The sequence below is a fragment of the Arvicanthis niloticus genome, chromosome 8 (genome assembly GCF_011762505.2).
Source record: "Arvicanthis niloticus isolate mArvNil1 chromosome 8, mArvNil1.pat.X, whole genome shotgun sequence".
Lineage (NCBI taxonomy): Eukaryota > Metazoa > Chordata > Mammalia > Rodentia > Muridae > Arvicanthis > Arvicanthis niloticus.
This window is the reverse complement of record NC_047665.1, coordinates 15,957,369-15,981,239: the sequence shown is the minus strand read 5'-3', so window position 1 is coordinate 15,981,239 and position 23,871 is coordinate 15,957,369.

The window sequence follows — 23,871 nt, the reverse complement described above, 5'->3', positions numbered from 1 at the left end:
TTTCTACAGCATGCTTCTGAAAAACCAGAGAGGTCTTTTTGTTGTGTGTGTGCCTGATGCTATGCCTCTGATGTTTCTGAAGTAAGGAATCATTGATTGTGGCGAGTCACCCAGGGATAGCTGGGTCAGGGTTCTTCCTCAGGCTTGCCTGGGATTTCCTTTCATTTCTCCTCATTTAGCATCATGATATGTTCTCAGTGTGGACACTGCAGGCAGAGGCAGCCACCCCTCCCACCTCACCTCCTGATTCACACGTCGAAAAGGAAATGCGGTACAAATATGTCGAACCTTAGAATTTGCTCGGAAAGAGTAAAAGTTTACAGTTGTCAGAGCAGCAGAAGAAGGAAGCATGGCGGATCGTGAACACAGGGTGTTTGGAGATAAGAAGCAAACCCCCCAGTCTAATGGGTAATAGAGTCATTAATTCTGCTGATTAACTCAGCCTTGGGGTTCATGAAAATGACATCTACTTCCTTTTGTTTCTTTTAAACTCAAACTGTGGAACAAGGGATCCTGAAAGAAAGAAAGAAAGAAAAAAAAAAAAAAAACCCTAAGCTAATTAGAAGCCAGGAGAAAAGAAGCAGAGAGAAAATACAGAGAGTCGGAGCGGTTGGAGCATTAATGAGACTTGTTTGGGGGAGAGAACGTGACAGGCTCCTCAAAAGTATTATTGTCAAATGTGTCAGCGTTTCATAGATGGCTAGATCTACCTTTTAGCTTCATGCTGATAGTTAATGATTCAAGACTATAAAAAGATTGAAAAGGTAAAAGGGAAAACGTCAGACTCAACTGGATTTTAATGAGCTTATTATTATTTTTCTCTGAAGGAAACCGGCATTGGGAAGTCTGAAACATCCCTTGGCTTTCTATCCTTTGCTGTCTGTATTCCGTCTTTTTCTAAGATGCGGTTGGCAGAAGGACGGTGGGAGGCAGCTATCAAAAAGGGCTGATCTCAAAGATCCGGGGTGCTTTACTTTCCCCGAGAGGATGAAGGGCGGTCGTAGGGAAACATGGGCCTTGGATGGCAACAATGAGGAAAGATTGATGGCAAGGACAGCAAGAGCACTTGTTTGTGTTTTTGGTGACGTGCTGAGTGGAAGCCATCTTCACACTGTGGGATGTAACAAAGAAACCCGAAGTGATTATGCAGGTTCATTCGTCAGAATAGCTGCTCCACTGATGGCTGTGCACGAAAACGAGAGGATGGTATATATGCTGATGGCTGGTTATTAGTCACATTACAAGAGACATTAGAGCAGACAAGGATCCACAGACCAAGGAGAGGAGTTGCTTTCTGGGCTCTGTACTCAGCAGGGTAGCCCTGTCATTAAAGTTGGTAGTGCCAATTTAATTTGAAAAAAAAAAAAAGAAGTGAGAAGAAACTTTGAAAATGAATTCTGTAACCTCATTTTTACCTTAATAAGAACTGTCAGGATTTTACTCCCTGGGCTCTCGGTTTTGTGTTAGTAGGCTGAGCACATAGAAGGCTCACATCTTTCTAGAAGAATCAAATGCTAGTGGGGAAATCAGAGGCGAACTTCAAGGCTCTTTTCATATGATTTTCTTGTCATTTCCAACACATTAGGTTCTGCTGACAATGCCTAGGTACAGATTATTAATCAGGGTCAAACCAACAGCCTTACTAATGAGTTTCTGATGAATTCCTTTATGAAATAACTCACCCAGTTTACTGATTTGCAAAGCAAAAAGGCTGCACACGGAACAGCAAACTGCAGTCTCTGCCGTCCCATCAGAGATTCTTATCAGGCGTCCACCCATGCGAACACCCCTCCCCCCATATCCGAACGCTTCATACACACATCCCTGGGCCCACCATATGCAAAGGTGTGCGTTTTGCTCCACTTGCGTCTATGGAGATTAGAAACATACAAACTGACCTGAAGATCATGAAGATACTCGAATGTTTTCCATTTCAGAGTTTCAGGACACATTAGAATGCTAATGAATGATTAGTCTAATCCCACGTGTTAGAAATTAGTTAGATAATTGTGCTCTGGAGTACATGAAGTCATGGAGATTTAAACAGGATTGGAAAGATTGTCGAAATGGTCTCATCGAAGCCTAGAAGCAGGAGAATACATTTCAGAGCCTTTCTGGTTTGGGCTTAGGAACTAAGTGCAGTGTCTTCCTTCCAAACTGTTGTAGGTTGTGGGCAGAAAGGATGTTTGGCAATGGGTGATAAGCAAGTGGAGCCCTGCAAATTCCTAGACTCACTGGAAAAGGAGAAGTGGGAGGGACTGGTGTTAGAGTGCTTGTCTGGTGTGCAGGAAGCCCTGGGTTCAGACTGGGCACCACATAGGTGAGGGTGTGGTGGTACAACCCTGTAATCCTAGCAGTCAAGGGTAGATGCAGGGGGATCAGAAGTTCAAGGTCATCCTCTACTATGCAGAAAGTTTAAGGCTATCTTGGGTTATGAGAGACCTTGTGAGGAGGGAATAGAGGCAAGCTTATACAATGGTCTTAGGGGATAGCTTCTTCTTCTTTTTTTTTTTTTTCTTGCTATAGGGTTCTCCCTCTATGGGTGTGCACCTTGTTACTGGCTAGAATCCAGAGTAGAAGCTTCATCTACTTCATCGTCAGGGTAGAGCCAATGCCTGACCAGGCTGATGGAGGAAACCTTCATGGAGTGAGAGAAACTCACTCTGAGGGCTTCTCAGTTGACCATGCAATCATGTAAAATAGCACGGAGGTTCAGCTTCTCTTCCTTCAACACAGGATGCAACACTCCGAGATTCCGTACATCTGAAGTCACATGCTCTTCTGAAGGCAGGAGGCTCCATCTCTGACTTCTAGGAACAGTGTTGAAAGAAGGGTGGCTCTCTCGCGTCCTCCTCTGAGCTTGTCAACAATCATTTTTTAAAATAAGCACTCAATTAACTTAACAGAATCAGCATTGGAATCAAACTCGACATGTTCCCAGGCCAGGGAGTTCTTCACGGAGCACAAAACCTCTTCTACTCAAGTCGAAGAAGAGTAGGCAAAAAGTAAGAGCCTGTGGATGAGGAGGGACGTGACATGGCTGTCATCCATGGCAGCTCCCAACAGCTGTGCTTACTGGTAGAGAAGATTGGCACAATTCCGAGCCAGTCAAAAACTGCCGACACAAATGGGGGCGGAGCCACGAGGAAGACCCTTGGAAGAGAAGAAGCTATTGGCGGTTGATAGTTGCTGAAGGGAGTCAAGTCTCATTCTGTTTGGGGAACATGGATGCAGATAGGTTGCCCATGTCCACCGGAGTGCATATGGTCAGCACTAAGTGGACTCAAAGTGTATTACTAATAACAACAAAAATGGAAGTCATGAATTTGGGAGGGAGCTGGGGTGGATGCATTACAGTGTGTTGGAGAGAAGTAAAGGTGTACAAAATTTTCAGTGAAAAAGAGTAGTGTGTGTGTGTGTGTGTGTGTGTATAAAAGAGATAGAGAGAGAGACAGAGAGAGACAGAGATAGAGAGACAGAGAGAGGAGGGGGAAAGGGAGAGGGAGGTGTCAAAAGAGTTTCACAGGGATCACTGAAAACCATTGGAAAAACACAGACAATTACACTATGATTTATAACAGTAGCAAAATTACAGTTATGAAGTTGCAACAAAAATAATTTTATGGCTGGCATCACTTGTCACCACAGCATGAAGAGCTGTACTAAAGGGTTGCAGCATTAGAAAGGTTGAGAACCACTGCTCTCAAGGAACAGAACCTATAGGGTAAAAATATACAGAGCATGTATTAAATCAGGTTAGGTTGAGATAGAAACAAGTTGTCTTTTACCTGAGAGGCTGAGAACCTGGTGGTTGCTCCGTCTTCAAGGCTGGGTGTCCCAGTAGTTAGACTGGTCCTACAGCATCTGTCTCACACCTGAATAACCCAAATGCAGTAGTCACTTCTCAGAGATGGGTGCCTCAGGGGACTCATCTGGTGCTGAAAACTTGGAAAGTTCCTGGAGAGCTGATGGTCCTTAGTCAATGATGGAATCCTGGAATGAGAGTTCTGACATCAGTGAAGGAATCCCCCTCCCCCTCTTCCTCCTTCTCCTCCTCTTCCTCCTTCTCCCCCTCTTCCTCCTTCTCCTTCTTCCCCTCTTCCTCCTTCTCCTCCTCTTCCTCTTTTCCTCTTTTTCTTCCTCTTCCCACTGCTGCTGTTGTTGTTGTTCTTCTCCTTCTCCTTCTCCTTCTCCTTCTCCTTCTCCTTCTCCTTCTCCTTCTCCTTCTCCTTCTCCTTCTCCTTCTCCTTCTCCTTCTCCTTCTCCTTCTCTTCCTCCTCCTCCTCCTCCTCCTCCTCCTCCTTCTCTCCTTCCTCCTCCTCCTCCTCCTCCTCCTCCTCCCCCCCTGCAACAGGGTAAATTAACTAAGAAGAAGGAATCCCAAGTGAGTAAAAAAGCAAGCCAACCTCATTTAGACACACACTTTCTATTTAATCTGTGCTATTTAGAAGGTGGCAATCATGTTTAGGGTAGGTCTTTTCACTTCAATTAAGACAATCAGAACAATTCTTCAGGTGGTGGTTCCTACTCAAAAGATTCTAGTTTGTTGCAAGGTTGCAAGTGGATGTTAAAACCAACTCTCTCTCTCTCTCTCTCTCTCTCTCTCTCTCTCTCTCTCTCTCTGTGTGTGTGTCTCTCTCTCTGTCTGTCTCTCTCTGTCTCTCTGTCTCTCTCTACACATACACACACACACACATATACATTCTGTGTGTGCACAGTGTGTGGATGTGTATATATAGTTATACATTTTGTGTGTGTGCATGTGTGTATAATTATACATTGTGTGTGTGTGTGTCGTATATAGACACGTGTTATACATTTTGTGTATGTGTGTTTTCACATAGCTCATTGGAGGAGACAGTGTAGGTTCCATCTGGAAATGGGACTGTTTTCTAAAAGAGATCGTGTTCTGAGAGTTACAGCATCGATGTCTCTCCTGATTCTCAGAGGCCATGTTACACATCTCCTCTATGCTTGTCTACTATTGCCCTTCAGGGTCTTTTATTATAATCATGTGTTCCCATAGCTGGGCCCTTCTGGTAACAACATGAAAAAAACCCCATAGATATTTAAAAAGATAGAGCTTACTTGCCAGCACAGTTTCAAAGGAAGAAGCAGGGCTTCAGATCTCAATCTTTTTGTCAGAGGCTTCCATTTTATTTTTTAAAGGTTCTCTCTCACGACTCTGGAGAATCAATGTCCACTCCAGTGAGTGTGTCAACTGTCTGCCTCTTACATATTTGTTTTCTTCCTTCTCAACATCAGTGAATGAAAATCTGTGCTAAAACTTTTCTTAATAAACCCTGACTTTAATTCATATACAATAAAGCTTCCTTGACTTTCTTCAGTTTCTGGCCTCATTCCCAGACTCCCCATCAGTCTTGGCCTTCAGGATATATCTAATGTCCGTATTCTTCCTTCTCCTCCAAGCCACTGACCATCTAATTAGAACTTTCAGTTTCACAGCCGGGCTATAAAATGGATACTTGGAGAATGTTTTGGGGAATGGCAAACCTGTGATTTCAGAAGAGGCCGAGATAGACCACTAAAAGGAAGACAGAAGGAGAGCATGGCATTGCCTCTTTTCTGAGTTGCCTTCATGGGTCTGTAGTGAATTTGTGTTTCACTTGAAGAACAGCTATCATAGGTGAAGGGAAATTTTATTATTTGTCCATTAGATGTTTTATGCAACCACTCTCTGAGCTGGACAGAATGGCTTTTAAAATCCCCATTGGAGGGAAGAATAAACCAAGGTATAGGAAGTGTCTTGTGTACAATCAAGCAAGACAGGGGTCTGCTAGCACAGGGGGAGGGGGTGGGGAACTGTTGTGTGAGGTGCAGTCTTCCTGCTTTGAAACTGTTAGTCCATCTGGACACCAAGTGAGCTGAGCTATTCTTACCATATTTATAAATGGCTATTACTACCTCCATATTTATCAATGCCCCACTCTTTCAGCATGTGTGCCAGGAGTTCCTAAGTCAAAGGGACCAGTGCAGGAAAAAATAAATCGCAAACCTGGGGCCTTTAAATGACTCTTTCTAAAAGGTGACAAGATCATCTAGTTGTGTACAGGTCTTAAACAAGATTGATCAAAGCACATTAGTACTCTAGGTGCAAGCAGACTTCAGAGTCGCCCACTAGGGTTAGATGGAAATGCAGGCGCTGTTCAATTCAGGGAGCGAAAGAAAAGCCAGTTCCTAAGAGTAGTTATGAAAGAAGAATAGCCCACCGGCAACCTTTAAGAGAACGCCAGTGTTAAGGACACAGGGGCTCAGCACACTGGCAGCATGTGTGTAGGAATGTGTGTGCATGTGTTTGTGTGTATATAAGATTTGCCAAATTTTTTGCCAGTGGTGCTAAATAGGAGAGTTATTGAGCAATCACGGCGAGGGCTGCAGTGCTTTGCAGCTGGAATCTCTGCAGGTGCAGCTTTCTGGTTGCAGGCCAGCATTATTTTGCAATACTGCTGGCAGTAGCCATTTTTAAATAGAAACACGATTGCACTTTATTTTAATGTTTCTCCCTCCCCTCCCCCCATTTTCTTCCTACTGTAAATCAACCCTGCTCGGAGCATGAAGTCCTTTGCCAAGGTTTCCAGTAATAGATTGAGCCCACTGGGATGAGCCCATTTTTAGTGGATGCACACACACCAAGTTTGCCCAGTGCAGTTGGTGTAGTTTGTGTGAGTGGGACAATGGGAGGCACTGGGTGCCAACTTCTCTTAGGCTTTTGTGATATTCAGAGATGAACTTTTCCATCACCCCCATGATGGTAACAGGTAGCGGGGGCATGTCAACTGTGTCACTAGACTTCTGATTGTCTCTACTACCCTGCAGGCTTTGGGCAGATTGTGTTATGAAGGAAGTCCCTATGGATTAAATAGACCATGCTAAATTACCCGGGGTAAGCCAGTCCAGGTTTATGCAGCTCTCATGCCCCAGACTCTAGGGTACTGTTAAGCCATTAAATACTCGCGTCAACCCTGGATACTACATGTACAGGATTTGACATGTAGGAACATAGAGGAACAAATAAATGAAGTAACTTGTGCAAGATCAGACAGCCAGTAATTGGAAGAAGTCAGGAACGGAATTGGGCCATCTGGAGTCAGAGTCTAGTGGCCACCCCTTGCCTACGTGGCGTTTGACAATTCGAACTTGAAGCTATCTCAGTTCATAGCATCAAGAACAGCTTCTATGATCCTTTTAAGGGGTGACATTGGTGTCTTTCCCCAACCAGACCATCAGCTTCTTAAGAGTCATTTAAAAATGTCCTTGTCTTCTAGGACTGGACTCTCCTATAGGAAGGATTTGATACCCAAAGCAGGGCTTTCCAGTGATTAGATTAAAATATTTCTTCCAGATACTTGACAATGATGTGGAAGACCAAAGTAATTAAGAGTTTTATTTTAAACTCCAAATGCAGTAAACTCAGCCCAAAGTGAGTTATGTCATCTCCCAGTTTGTCACACATTTGAACATGGGATTGAGTCATGTGTATCTGAAGACACAAATCTGAGCCATTTATTTCTGTGTGGGGAAGGCAACTGTGATAGTATTATTTGGCATTGTAAAACACAGTCCTTGACAGTGGAACACTCTCCTTGGTTTTGAGTGCTGTTTGGATTCCACTAGAGACTTTTTTTTTTGGATGCTCTCAAACATGAGTTATTGTTCTCAGAATGTGGATCTGTGTGAGGAGCATGTCTGTGCCTGGTTCTCCGGAACATGTGTAATCCCAGATGTTGTTTAACCAAGCATGCATTTTCACAAACACGTTTTGCTTGCCTCTGGCTCAATGTCCTTAGGTCTACTCTGACATGATGGCTGTACTGGCCACAGCTGCTTTAAGAGGATACCAGCTCGGCCCTTTCCTGTTAAACTGTTTGATGTGTCAAATCTCTGTGAGAAGCCAGGCATTGTAACTTTTGTAAAAATTTCGAACCATAAAATGATTATCAGAAAGTAAATGTTAAGTTGAAAGGCCTTAATGTGGTAAAGACAAAAAGGGAATTAGAAGTTTTGAGTTCATAGTTCAAGCTCTGGGTTGGATTTTCCAGCAGTTAGATACATGGCTAAATGGGAAACACTAAAGAAATTAAAATAGGTGCTTCTCTCCACTAATAAGACAGTGTCACGAGAGAACATCTTTTCAAGTCCCTTATTTTTCCTATTTATATTTAGTGCTGTACATTTGTTATATGTAATGCTAGGTTTCATAAAGGAAACTTGACGGTCTTCACCCTGGCGCCTTTGCCTTCTCTCCGCACCACCAGTTTGCTTGTTTCTCTCTCTTCCGCTGTCATATATGAACATTTACATATGGTTCTGTATGTTCATACATGATCTGGCATCAGCAAATGAAAGAAAACATTTTATGGCTGTCTTTCTCAAGTTGGCTCATTTTGCTTAGGAGTCTACTCTCTAGTTGTGTTCATTTTCTATCTAGAGTGTCACCTAATTCTAGAACAGTCACACAGCTGAAGAAGCTTGGCTTTTCAGTTTAGCCTCTATAAAAATACTCTGTGTTTTACCCTGATCACCACCACTCTGTAGCAAATATTTGGAAGAAATAAACTCTGAGTGCAAGCGCAACTTCAGCCTGTTGCTTTGGTAGCTACACAACAAAAGTCTTGCTTTGGGGTGGTGATAATTCAGGTAACTTCAGGAAGGCACTGGTTAATCTCATTATACTCAAATTTGTATTTAGATTTTCCATTTCAATAGCATAAATTGACCTGAGGGTGAGGAAGATCCATTCCTTTGTGTGCTGACTTGTGGGGGTGATCTTAGCAATACCCGAATACGGACTATTCATGATCATAAAGAGTCTTCCCAATTCCGTCTGTTAGAAGCGTTATTACCATACCTCTGGTTCTGGCTGCCTGCAGCTGCTCTCAGCCTTCACCTGATTGTTCTCCAAATCCTCCATCCTCAAAGTGTGGTCACAGCCCAGCCCCAACGGCTTCACACAGAGCGTGTTAGCACTACAGAGGTACTGAATCAGAAGCTAAATTTTAACAAGGTCCCCAGGTGATTCCTATGCCCACTAATGATTGAGAGGCGCCATGTTAAATCACCAAGACTGCAAAGAAAATCCGTCTCAAAATTACAGTGTGCCACGTTTTACCGTGGTGCTACAAGGATCTATATTTATGGGCATTCTAGAACTGATGTAGCTCTGTGAGTTTAAGTGTAGCTTTTAAACGGTAAGTATGAGGTCAGAAAGAAGGACATGGCAATGTTTCAAATGCGTATCGTGATGCTAGTTTCTCAGGCTGGCACAAGTCCATGAGAAAACTGTGGTTAGATGAAGATTTAATCTCAGGCTGGGGATGTATCTTAATGGTAAAGTGCTTGTCTAGCCTATGTGAGGTGCCAGTTTCAATCCTCAGTACAGCCCGAAGGGGTGGGGGGAAGTGTAACTGACTCAAACTATACACAGAGAAGTGGATCCTAAAAGGAAGAACTGTGACAGCAGGATGTGCCAGGTTGCCAGTAACATGACCCAGGTGCTTTGTAGTTACGATGAGCCGAAGGACCTTTCACAATTAAGAGCGATCGCCACCAGTCCCTTTACACTGGTGCTTCTCAACCTTCCTAATGCCGTGACCCTTTAATATGGTTCCTCATGCTGTGCTGACCCCCAACCATAAAATTATTTTTGTTGCTATTTCTTAACTGTAAATTTTGACTGTTATGAATCATAATGGAAATATCTATGTTTTCTGATGGTCTTGCATGACCTCTATGAAAGGATCACCTGAAAACCTCAAAGAGGTTGTGACCCACAAATTGAGAATCATTGCTCTACACCAAGACCCATCTGATTTCCAACAACAAGCCTTTTGGAGCCTTGTCTCATGGCCGTCACACGTGGAAGACAGTGTTTTCTTGATTGATCCCCAAGGTGTGTTTTGCCACCTATGCTGAGGGAAGAAGGGAGCATGGGGAAGCTGCTTATTGTCACCCCAGGTCTTCCAGGTCCTTGTGGCTCTTTCCCTCCTAGTTCCAGATTTATCTTCTTGTTCTCATTTGTTACCAGTTTGTCAGCTCTGCAGCCTTTCACATCGCTCACGCTTTTGCTTGCTGTTTCTGTGTTCTCCCTCATCTTTTTCATTTATCCGGAAGCTCCTGGAACTTCGCTTTTCCTGAGATGTGTGACATGATGAGAATATGTTTTCTTTAGAAGACAAATCTCAGCATCACCATCAACAGAAAATGCCCATCTTTTTCCAAGCAAGTATCTCTTCTGGGGTCTTTTCGGCATCTATGCAAGGGAGCAGAGTAGATAATATCAGAAGACAGCAGAAACTTGCTCCTGGTGCATCTTAGATGTTTCCTTTGGATGTTTGCTCTGAGGATCTGGAGCTTGCCTCAAGAGAATCATGCTGTGTGGTCTTGAGAACACGAGGAGGATTAAATTTACACTCGTTAAAGTTGTCAGTATCAAAATGAGACCACTAAAGTCAAATCCAACAAAGTGGAGCCAGAGGCCATGAAGGAGGGGACTTGGCACAGCTCTGCTCATGATGGGAAAGTGAAAGGAGTCAAGGGCATAGATTAGCCAATGGAAAGGTGTAGAAACATGGTACTAATATGTATCTATCTTGGATAAGCTGAAGAGAGCAGACACTGCGTATCTGGGGATCTGAGTTAGCCGCCTATGTGACCCATGATGTAATAAACCATGGTACCACAAATCATTCCTGGCAGTTCCACTTTCATGTAATATGCTTCCATGGCAGAGATGGGTCTCTTCACCTGATGTGAATGAAGTATGTATTATCTTCTCACACATACTTTTTCAGTCTTCTGACATCCTTCCCTGGCTCAAGACACCATAAAAAGACACTGGGAATTCCTCAAACCCAGGATGTTCCAGATAAACCACTTGCATGAGGACATTTGCCTGTGATAGTGACAACATTCAGTGAGCCAATGCCAACCTCTGCAAAAAAGGCCTAGTTAGCAGCCTCTGCTTCAAAGTAGCATCTTCAGACTTATGCTTTCCTATCTTCAAAGGCTTCCCTTGTGCCGCAATCCTCTTGGACACACCTCTGTTCCAACTAAAGCATGTCTGTTTCTGGTTGCATTCACCTGCTATTCATTGACTTGGAAAGTTGTTCTCTCTGTTACTAAGTTTAGGTTGATGTATTAAAGATGGCCTCTGTAGGGTGTTGGACTATGCCTGACATCAGAAGAATAAGACAGAAGAGCATTCAGCAAATATGGACCCTAGTGGAGGCAGAGAAATGGATCAATGGGTTGTAGGAATGAGGCTACTCTTTGGAATGATGCTTGGTTCAAATACAGGTTTATCAGATGATGTCTATTTATCATGTCCATGAGTGAATCTTCGTATGTGAGGCACTGACAGGAGTGGCTGTTCCTTTCTAAGGACCCCAGGGCCCACAGAGACAAGATGCATCATCACCTGTTCTCTTTGGCCTTGGTGCTCCAGTGAGCACCTTAGGTAAGTCACTTGGGCTGTTAATACATAGAATAGTGCTGTGTTTGTGACTTCTGCATACTTTCCTATGACCCAATGGAAATCTTTAGTCAGTAAAGAGAATGATTTAGCTACATGAGTGATACATTTCCAAAGAGCTCACATAGTTAAAGGATAGCTGTGATGGTTGAGTTAGTCACTGTCATCACCTTTGGGAGTCATTGCTACCTTTTCTACTTTACTCCAGAAACTGATAAAGATATAACGCCTGTGCTCTAGTCCCTGGGCATGCTAATGTTACTGTGTTAAAGGCCATGCCTTAAACCTCTATGCCACTGGAGTAAGAGAATGATTACCCTTACGCTCATCTCTGTTTAGGTCGGGTGCCTCCCTAGCAGTTACGTTTTGTCTATGAACACATTTCAGTGAGCATTCTTGATCTATCTTACTTCTGCTTTCCCGGGTCAGTTTGCATTGGGTTCTTCACATGTTCCCTCTGGCAAATGCTGCAGGTCCGAAAAGCTGTACAGAGATGACCTAGTCTGAAAGGAGCATACTCCCTCTGCTCTTTTGTCATTTAGTTTTGCAAGCAGCTACACCCATTACAATAAAGTTGATGTACTTGACTTTTAAATGGTTTGTTTGGCTTTGAAGCCAATTGGATATTTTTCTTTCTTTCTTTTTCTGGCTACATCTCTTCATAAACAAATTGGAGAGAAAACAAGCTACATTCTGTAATGGAAAATGCTTTTTTTTTTTTTAAAAAAAAAAATCATAGATTATGAGCTATAGGGCATTCAATTTTTAACCTAAAGTTGCGATGACCAGGTGTGATAGTAAATTTTCTGTGCAATGTGACAGCCTAGAGTGTGCGGCAGTCTGGGCAAGCATCATTTTGATGTTTATGTGTTTCTGCATTTGTATCGGTAGACTGAAGCTAGCAGATGGTCCACTGTAGTGTGAGTGGGACTCTTCCATTCAACTGAAGGCCTGAACTGAACAAGAAGACCGAGGGAAAGGGAACTAGTGCCTGAGTATTTGGATTTGGGATTCTGGGCTCTTTCTGTCTTTGGACTGAAACTGACACATTGACTTTCTTGCTCTGTAGCCTGTGGTTTTCTAATGGACCCATACCATTGGCTTCTGGGATCCCCGGCTTCTTGACTTCCATTATTGAGATTTCTTTGTTTCCATAATTGGATTAGACAATTCTCTCTGTGACCTCTGCCTCTGCTGTCTATTGGCCTGTTTCTCTCTCATCCTCCCTCTTCTAGTCCTCCCTCTTTTCCTCCCTCCCTCCCTCCCTCCCTCCCTCCTTCCCTCCCTCCCTCCTTCCCTCCCTCCCTTCTGGCTATTATGAATAAAGCTGCGATGAGCATAGTTGAGCAAGTGTCCTTGTGGGATGGTGGAGCATATTTTGGTATATGCCCAGGGGTGGTATAGCTGGGTCTTGAGGTAGAACAATTTTCTAAGAAACCGACAAATCGATTTCCAAAGTGGTTGTACATGTTTATACTCCCACGAGCAATAGAGGAGTGTTCCCCTTGCTCTGCATGCTAGCCAGTGTGTGCTGTCACTTGAGTTTTTGATCTTAGCCATTCTGACAGGTGTAAGATAAAATTTCAGAGTCCTTTTGATTTGCATTTCCCTGATGACTAAGGAGTTGAACACTTCTTTAAGTGCCTGTGAGCCAGTAGAGATTTCTCTGTTGATAATTCTGTTAAGCTCTGTGCCCTATTTTTAAATTGGGTTATTTGGCTTGTTAGTGTCTACTTTCTTAAGTTCTTTATATATTTTGGATATTAGCTCACTGTCAGATGTAGGGTGAAAATCTTTTCCCATTCTTTAGGATGCCATTGAGGAAATTCAAAGAATCATTAGTTCTTACTTCAAAAGTCTCTATTCCACAAAATCAGAAAATCTATGAAATAGATGATTTTCTTGATATATACCACTTAACAAAGTTAAATCAAGATTAGGTAAATAATTTAAATAGTTTCATAACCTAAGGAAATAGAAGCAGTCATTAAAAATCTCCCAACCCCCCCAAAAAAAAAGCCCAGGGCCAGATGGTTTTAGCACAGATTTCTACCAGACTTTCAAAGAAGAGCTAATAAAAATACTCCTCAACTATTCCACAAAATAGAACCAGAAGGAACATTGTCAAACTCATTCTACAAGGCTACAGTCACCCTGCTACCTAAACCACACAAAGACTCAACAAAGAAAGAGAATTTCAGACCATTTTCCATTATGACCACTGATGCAAAAGTACTCACAAACTGAATCCAGTAAACAAAACACCATCTACCATGATCATGTAGGCTTCATCTTAGGGATGCAAGGATGGTTTAGTATAAGAAAAGCAATCAATGTAATCTACCATATAAACAAACTGAAAGAGAAAAACCACATGATCATCTCATTACAATATGAAAAGCCTTTGACAAAACCCAACATCCCTTCATGTTAAAAGTCTTGGAGAGATCAGTGATCAAGGCACATACCTAAACACAATAAAAGCAATATGTAGTAAGCCAATAGCCAATATCAAGTCAAATAGAGAAAAACTTAAAGGAATTCCACTAAAATCAGGGATAAGACAAGGCTGCCCACTCTATATCTATTCAACATAATACTTGAAGTCCTAGCTTGAACAATAAGACAACTAAGGAGATCAATGGAATACAAATTGGAAAGGAAGAAGTCAAAGTATCACTATTCACAAATGATATGATAGTATATATAAGTGATCCCCAAAATTCTACGCGAGAACTTCTACAGCTGACAAACACCTTCATCAAGGAGGCTGGATACAAAATTACCCCCCAAATCAGTAAACCTTTGTATGACTGATAAATGGGCTGAGAAAGAAATTAGGGACACAACACCTTTTTACAATAGCTACAAATAATATAAAATATCTTAGTGTAACTCTAACCAAGCAAGTGGAAGACCTGTATGACAAAATCTTCAAGTCTCTGAAGAAAAAAATTGAAAAAGTTATCAGAAGATGGAAAGATCTCCTATATTCATTGATTAGTAGGGTTAACATAGCAAAAGTGACCATCTTACCAAAAGCAATCTACAGATTCAATATAATTTCCATTAAAATTCAAACATAATTCTTAACAGATTTTGAAAGAGCAATTCTCAACTTCATATGGAAACCCCCCAAAATAAAGTATAACTAAAATAATACTGTACAATAAATGGACTTCAGGAGGTGCCATCATCCTGATTTCAAGCTGTACTACAGACTAGTAGTAATAAAAACAGACAGGCTGATCAATAGCATAGAATCAAAGATCCAGAAATAAACCCATTCACTAGGGGCACTTGATCTTTGATGAAGAAGCCCAAGCCATACAATGGGGAAAAAAAAAAAAACAGAAAGAAAGCATCTTCAACAAATGGTGCTTGTCTAACTGGACGTTTGCATGTAGAAGAATGAAAATAGATTCATATTTATCACCCTGAACAACACTCAAGTCCAAGTGGATCAAAGACCTCAACATAAAACCTGATATGCTAAGTCTAATAGAAGAGAAAGTGGGGAGTAGCCATGAATGCGTTGGTACAGGAGAGAACTTCCTGAACAGAACACTATCTGCTCAGGCACCAAGATCAACAATTCATAAGTGGAACATAATGAAAGTGAAAAACTTCTGTGAGGCAAAGGATGCTGTCAACAGACAAAATGAGACAGCTCTTTGTACAGGCTAGTCTCAGACTGGCTATACAACCCAGCCTGGCCTCAAGCTTCTAATTCTCCTTTCTCTACCTCTTGAAGGCTGGGATTAAGGGTTTATGGCATCATATCTGGCCTCATTTTTTTAAAAAGTAGAATTTACATAAGATGGAAAATCTAACAACATCTAATATGCTCTCAATTCTGTGCCATCTTTATTGTTCTCCAGTTCTAAACATTTTCATCATTCCTCCCTCCCCCAAGAAATACCACATCCCAGAAGCAGTGGCTCCTGATTCCATCTCATCTCCTCCCGAAACACCAGGGACTTCCTTGTTCTAGCATGCTGTTCAAAGAAACGCTCTGCCTTATGAGGAAATACTGACAAGATGGAAGTCAATTAATATAACCGAAGGAGTGAGTTCCACTCAAGAATATAGTTTTGTATTCATTTCAAGTACATGAGGAATTCTTCAAGAGCTAGCTCCGTATGTGAACCCTGCATGCTTCACACTGTGGCAAGATGTGAGCCACCACGATTTCTCAACAACCCCTGTTGAGACAGGAGGCTGCAGTCGGAGCAGTCTTGGCAGGTACTCTTTGGAGGAAAACACAGGAAGGAATGTCCTCTTGGCATCCTTCTTGACCACACGTTGGCTGCCAGACAAGACAGCACAGTGCTCACAAACTCCAGCATGGGACCCATTACATTCCAATCATTTGGATTTTGATTAGCACACAGCCAAGAAAGCTAGGGGTGGGTTATGTATGAAGATGTCTTTCTTTCTTCCTTTCCCTTTCTTTCCTTTTTTCCCTCTTTTCTTTCTGCTTCCCTTTTCTTCCTTTTAGACATGGGCTCATGTCTAAATATACGTGTGTGTGTGTGTATATATATATATATATATATATATATATATATATATATATATATGTGTGTGTGTGTGTGTGTGTGTGTTAAAAGATGTATACATGTGTGTGTATGAATGTGAAGATATACATATATACATGTATATATGTATATACACATGTATATGTATGTGTGTGTATGTGTGTATGTACACGAATGTGAGGTAATTACTCTATTTGTCCAAGCTGTGGAAGTTGTAAATAGCTGAGAGATATCCTTGTTTTTGTTTTATTTACCATAACTGATAGCAGCAATTTGTGGATGGGGAAACTTTCATAGTAAGAAGGGAAAAGGTTGCTTAGAAGTATAACTGGTTTCTTTAAATCAGCAGGGAAAACCAAGTTCTAAGCATGCAGTTCTAAGATGCATTTTGACAATGACATCTGAAGCTCTTGGTCACGTCAACGGCTGCCATTTTCTCCTTACCAGTGTCTTGCGCCTGCAGAGGCTTTCTTTCCATTCCTCTGTCTCTCCACCTCATGATTCTTCTTGCCATGTTTCTGCCATAGTAGCCATGAATTTCTGTGCACACCTCTCATGAAATTCATACTTTATAATTTATTCACATGTGCTGACATACAAGGTACATTATGATAAGAATATGCTCGGAGAAAATGTCACCAGTTTAATGGACTTGGGGGCGACCAGACAGGATCATTATTACATTTAAACAAACTAGAGAAGTTGCTAGTGTGTTTCATTGACTTTAAAAATAATTGATTTGATGTAACTGGAAATAACTGGAATAAAAAAAGTGATTTAAAAAGATAAGTGAGCCATTTTAAAGGTCTTTATGGGGAAACTTCTGCTTTCTGTAGGAGTCAGAGAAGGTTGCGGTTCTAGGCATTTAGGCTTACGTTGGGTTTCAAATTTGACACAAAACTAAAGCTTTTAAAGTTTATATGGTTTTGGCTTCAGAAATGTTCAGTTTTATGACAACTATGATTTTATCTCTTATCTCCCTGACTTCCAGATACATTACAACTCAAGGAGGATTTGATTTCTTTTACCTGTATTGCCAAATGATTTGGAGAAAAGTCTAAGTTCACCAGATAACAATAATGCTTTTAAGTTAAGGGCAGATGGTTTGCAAATGTCTCCAATGAGAATGAATGATCCTAATCTTTATATAGATAAATTTCTTAATAAAAGCACTCAAGGTCCATGGTGACATTGAAGACGTTAAGAAGTTGTAAACAACTGCATTCTTTTTAGATTAGCCAGCCAGTTCCTTATTTAATTTTTTTTTAACTGTAACAAATGCTGGGATGGTCTTAAAATATATGTATATGTGACTCTCTCTGTATATATACACACAAATGCACACATAATTGAATGCATGTATGCTTATATACTTCTTTATATGCAAATATTCATGAATACAATACACATGTGCAAATGCATGTGTGTGTGTGTGCGCGCGTGCGTTCATCCTCTTTACAAGATGGCTGAAATCAGTGGACCAACTTGAATGCTTAGCACACTCCCGAGAGGCATCAGAGCAAATGTTGGGGCGGGGCTTCAAAACACCCTCTTTCATTATTAAGGGGGCTGCTTTTGAGCACTGTAATGGATTTAGTTCTCTGAAGTATTTGTATCGTGCATTTATACTTAGTTTGTTGTTGTAAGCAACAAACTCAGCATCTCAAGAAAGGAAGTAAAAATATAGAAACTGAAAATAAGAGAAAACAATGAAGATAATAGCACAGAAGAAAAAAAAGAACTGTTACAAATTTGAGTTTCCAGGGATGTTTCAGTGAAAAGAGAGGGTATGTGAGAAAGGAAAACTATCACTGAGAATGTCTGAAAACACCACAGGGAAACCTAATGTTTTATAATATATAGATGCACATATATTTTATATAAACTATACACACACACACACACACACACACACACACACACACGCCTCCTACCAGAAGCCATAGCTTACCAAATAAAAAGCTAGGTGTCATAAATGGCGTACCTCCCCCTGAGTTGTTGGCCAGGGAATCATGAAGACTGTCCCCAATCACCACTGCTCTTAGTTGTCAAGCAGAACTCAATGACAAGGATTTGTTGCTGAAGATAAGATAGACTTTGGTCACTCACAGGAGAGAGAGAGAGAGAGAGAGAGAGAGAGAGAGAGAGAGAGAGAGAGAGAGAGAGCAGGTTGGTACTAACCAGAACAGAAAGCTGTCTTCTCAACATCTAGCTTTCATAGTACTGGAATGTGTTTTAGACTGCTGGGGTGGGGTAGGAGGGTGGATGGAAACAACATTCTTAGCCAGCTGTGAGCCCTGCAAGCTACAATACTGATTGGCCTGGCATGGTATGCCCATGGGTGTGATAGTGACACCAATTTTACAGAGGTAGCCAACTGCTTTCTCATTGGCTTTAAAGCCCATTCCTTAGGAAGAAACATATGCTTGGTATTGTAAATCTGACAACATTTCTATAGGTGGGTTGCTCATAGGCCCCAGGGGTGGACCTGCTACCACTCTTCTGTTAACTAGACATAGTATCAAACTGCCTCTATACCTCTAGATTAATGTAGCCTTGAGACCTCAACAGATTAAGTTCCTTGTACAGTGGATGATGGCTAATTCAGAAACTTACAATCTGCCAAAGAGAAACGGAAGTGCTCTGTTCCACTAACAGAACATCTATATCAGCTCCCACAATGCTCAGGGACTGTTGCAGCAGAGGGGAACAGGAAGAATAGAATGAAATAGTATCTTCTTGATGTGTTCCCCTGAACTTATAACAGCTATGCTTTCCTGGACAAGATCAAATCACCTAACAGTCTAGTTTGGAGGAGAGTGAACTTAGGAGTGTCCATCCCCAAGAAGCTGTTGACAGGCAGTGGTAGTTTCTGGGGAAGGGAGGATTAGCCTTCTTTAACAATGTGACCTCTAGTACATAGACCACACTCCCGTAGGTGACCAGACATTCCTGAGTATATGGGTAATACAAACTGGACTCCATGGATTATTAAAAAAAAAAAAAACAACCATAAAGTGGTGTGTGTGTGTGTGTGTGTGTGTGTATGTGTGAGAGAAAGAGAGAAAGAGACACAGAGAGACACACAGAGACACACAGAGAGAGACACAGAGAGAGACAGAGAGACACACAGAGAGAGACAGAGACACACAGAGAGACAGAGGGAGACAGAGAGACAGAGACAGACACAGAGAGAGGTGGAACAGGGAGGAGTTGGGGGGAAGACTAGGGTGTGTGTGAGAATATTGAAATACATTGCATGAAATTATCAAAAATAATAACATTGAAAATTAGAGAACTCTGTGATATGATTCTTGATGTCTGAATTGTTGTCTTCACTTCCCTTGCTTAAGGTCAAGGACAAGATGAGAGGACAGTGGCACACACGATCTGGGACCAGCCATCCATGTGCTAGCATGGGCAGCATGTACTATGAGCATTGCTTAGCGGATGCATTAGTGACTTTCCCCATCACTGGGATAAGAATGCCAGAAAGAAACAACACACTGGAGGGAGGATTCTTTGAGCTATCGATTTGAAGAACTACAGCATGTCGTGGTGAAACAGGAATTGTGGAATAGTGGTAGACAGGTTCTTGGCAGCAAGAGTGTGCAGCAGAATGGTACCTACCAAGAATTGGGGAGCTCAAATTGAAGTGGAGCCCAGTTACAACCCGTAATATCTGCCCCTACAGACCTGTCAGTCAGCTAGGCCTCATTTCCAAAGATTCTCCAAACTTCCCAAAACAGGACCACCAACTGGGGACCAACTGTTCAAGCATATGAGCTTGTGGGAAACATCCAAACCATCATATTCTGCCCACCCCTCTATGGGCTAATGGCCATCTCATAATGCAAAACACACTCAGTTCAAACTTCAAGAGTTTCCTCGTCTTACAGTAACGTTGTTCAAATGTCCAAAGTCTGAAGTCTTTTCTGAGACTCAAGGTAATCGCTTAAGTGTAAGGCTCTGTTAAAATAAGTAAGTAAGTAAGTAAGTAAGTAAGTAAATAAATAAATAAATAAATAATAAAGCAATAAATTACTTCGATTAAACCATGGCACAGATTAATCACTTCTAGTGGTCGAATGGGGTAAAGACAAAAAATAATTAGAGCAAAGGGATATTGAAGCCCACCAGGGCAGGCCATGACTCCAGCTCCCCCAGTTAGGACTAGTAATGGCTTTCTCTGGGCTGGAATGGCTTAGTGAATTCAACTCTTAGAGATCTGCCGCCTTCCGCATGCATGGCTTCTCTCTTGGGGCAGCTCTATTCAGGGTCTGCACTTTTCCTTGATAGTCCCATCACATTCCTACATCTGCAACATCTTGGAGTCTCTATTGCAGCTCAGATTTTTACCTTTCTAGCTCAGTGTGGTAGCGTCCCAGGGTCTTCTCCAGGGAATCCATCCCTACCGCACATTGGCCGGTTTAGCAGCTTGGTGAAAAGCTGTCGTAGCCAGCACTTCTTGCATTCTGCACATGTCTGTGAAATTAGCACTAAGTACATGGTGATGAAATTCTGCTATCTGCCAAGGGGTAAGCTGGCTTCTCCTTACTGTAGCTACAGTGACCTTTGTGTGCCTTAACGGCAGCACTTGGGAAGATGCTTCTCCCGGAGGCCATTTGCAGGGGCTCCTCAAGACTATCTTCTCAGGCTTTCTTCTTTCAATGTGTTTTTTTGTTTTATACCCAAAAATCTCTTTGGGTGAGGACTTTCCCTCAAGGCATACATACTGTCCCAGTGTGTGATTTATTTCTTAGTTGTGCTAATCTTAAAGTTCAATTTGCTTTGTTTGTATCCACACTAAATCCCTGTCTGTACTTAACTGTATTCACACTCCTTTCCCCTGAATTTTCCTCTCCACTCTGTCTGTATGTCTGTCTGTCTGTCTTCTAGCTTAAGGAAGTTTGAAATAACTATTCCATATCCTGGATGTTATGCTGTTTTGAAATCTGTCCTGCCAAGCAACTTAGTCCATCAGTTTTGAAGTTGCCATCACTCTGACTTCTGCGACACAGGAAGAATGTGACTAGTCTTTTCAGACCAGCATATGGATGGGCTCTTTTGCCTGATCCCCAGTAGAGTTTCTGTTTTCCTCTGAGAACTCATGAACATATTCTTGACTGTCTGCATTGCTCCCAGGAGAATGGCCCACTAAATTCTGCCTACAGAGGCCTAGAGCATCTTGGGTCCACAGTTCCCCAACTCTTGTGCATCCGCAGTTCCCCAACTCTTCTGCACTCCATCTGTAAAGCAGTTTAAAAGGCCCGTGGACTAAACTTTCAAGTCTTTCACAAACAACCCCATGTCTCACTATCCACTTTTCTATATTAGTTACCTTTCTTGTCACTGTGATAAACTGTCTAAATGAAGCAAACTAAGGGAGGAATGGTCCATCACAGCAGAGAAGATATTGTGGATGGCTATAATATAGCCAGAGTGGGTGGAAGCTTCTTGCTAACCAAGAAACAGACAGTTCAGGTCAAACCTGGGGCCCAGTTATAACTCACAAGCCCTACTCGTACAGTCCTATATCAGCTGATTAGACTTTGTATCTAAATGATCAATCCCACTACTTCCCTAAACAGCCCCTCCACCTAGGGAGTAAATGTTCAAATGTATAAGCCCACTGAAGATAGTTCACACCTGAATTATGACATATATATATATATATATATATATATATATATATATATATATATCTCCTCCAATAATTCTTTTTTTCTAAGAGAGTTATAACTGACACAGATATGAAAAGATAGAAGAAGACCCCAAAACATACAAACACACATACAGATCATTGAATGAGGGAAAATTCTAGTTGAGGTCATTGCCCATTTGTCTTGGATTTAGTCACTTTACTAATTCTTAATTCTTTTCTTCATCATAATGCTTAGTGATTCAAATTCCCTCCGGTTCTTTTCCCTGCCTCACCTCCCACTTCTGATTATTATCGATTTCTTTCTCCATAACACACTGTGGGAGAAGCCCATGGGGCTTTTCAGTCAGACGCAGACTTTGAGCAAGCATGTTCCAGGTACCTCCCTAGGAGCATGCTCCTCCCTTTGGTCCTTTTCCTCCACCCCAACCTTTTAATACCATCCAGATTTGTATTTACGGGAGCTCCCAGGCCGTTCTGCAAGTAATTCTTCTGCTTTCTCCCTTTAACAGAGCGACAAGCGCCGCACTTCTCAGTTAAGCACTGTGAGGGGAAGCTGGGAGGCTGGAGTGCTGGGGGAACCTTCCTGCTGCCCTCGTGATAGATAGTACCATAAAACGGATGTGATGTGGTTATTAGGCAGTGATCCGGTTTGTCCTGAGCTGTATTGATTGGTGTTGGTTCAGTGCTTGCTGTACATTTTATCAATTGACTTTCCAGAATTGTCTCCTGCTTCTGCTGCGTTTACCTCTGATTCTTCATCTGCAGTTCTGGTGGTTCCTAATTTTCTTTTGGTTGATTTCTCACAGTATTATTTTTTTTTTTAGCTTCCTATTACGCAGAAAGTCTTTTCTAATAAGGCCACCATTTCCCCCCACCCCAGTTGTTTACTCATTTATTTATTTTACCACATTGGTCTTTGTGTTTCTGGCATATCACTGTGTCCTTGGAGTTAGTTCTGAGGTCTTTTTGACTGCATGCAGAATGTTCCCTGCAAGTGCACAGACTTTAAGAATAGATTTTGGAGCTCAGTGGAGACTGACTGGGTGGCAAGTGCCTGTAAATGATTCCAGCAGGCTGCAGAATTAAGGGACCGAGGAAGGAGGGGTGCACATGGTTTTGTGTTTACAATTATTCTCCACCTCAAGCATTTGTAGTTTCTTTTTGAGGAAGAGAAAGATTTACATATTTTTTTCTTTTGGAAAAACTAGAAGAATTGTTTTATGTACACGATTGTTTTTTGTCCGCATCAGCTGTGAACTATGTAAATGCTGCCCCTAGAGGCCAAAAGAGGCCATTGACTCCCTGGGATTAGCGTTAAAGAGCTGTGATTAGAGAGAGCATACAGAGCTGTGAGCTTCTATGTGGCTGCTGGAAATCAAAATAGGGTCTCTCCAGGCCCTCCCTACCCCCTTAAATTGGTGTATATTTATTGTCTACAATATCTAGTTTTCTAGATACATCTTCACGTAAGTATGAATGGACTTTTTCTCATATCCCACCCATTGCCTCCTCCTCTTCAACCCTCCCCATCTTTTCAACTTTGAAGTTCTTTTTGTAATTTCATCTAGTGAATACTCTTGGAAGTTCTGCAGGTGTCTGCATAAAACATTACGTACTGAAACAATGGCAGTTGTGGAGGGTGGTGCTCTGATATTTGGTGCAGAGGAAGGAGAGAGGAGAAAGGGGGGGAATAGAAGGACTAGAAGAGACATTGGAAAGGAGGGATGTCCAAGCTCTCTGGGGAAGAAGAAAGCAGAGACAGATTGTAGGTGTCTGGCAGATTTCTGCTATGAGTTGATATGAACTGATATGCTTAAAGAGAACACGAAGAGGCGAGGGGAACGGGAAGACAGGAGGGACTGACGGAGTAATTGCTCGAAAGTCAGATCAACATATTTTTAAAGATTGTAAACCTATCCGAGAGAGTACTTGTTTAATACATTGCCAAGTACCTTGTCAAGTGCTCTATAATTAATAATAATGGCGGATATTATTTTAAAATATCACTGAGAGAATCCATGTAGCAAGGATGCTGGGTAGGTACCCTGAGCAAGGATGTGGCGACTCTGCAAACCTTTGATGGGCAGGTTTGCAAGAGTTTAATTCTTATGTATATCACCTTTATCTCTCATGCATGGAAGGATGAGGAGGATGCTGGGTGCTTGTTTGTTTTG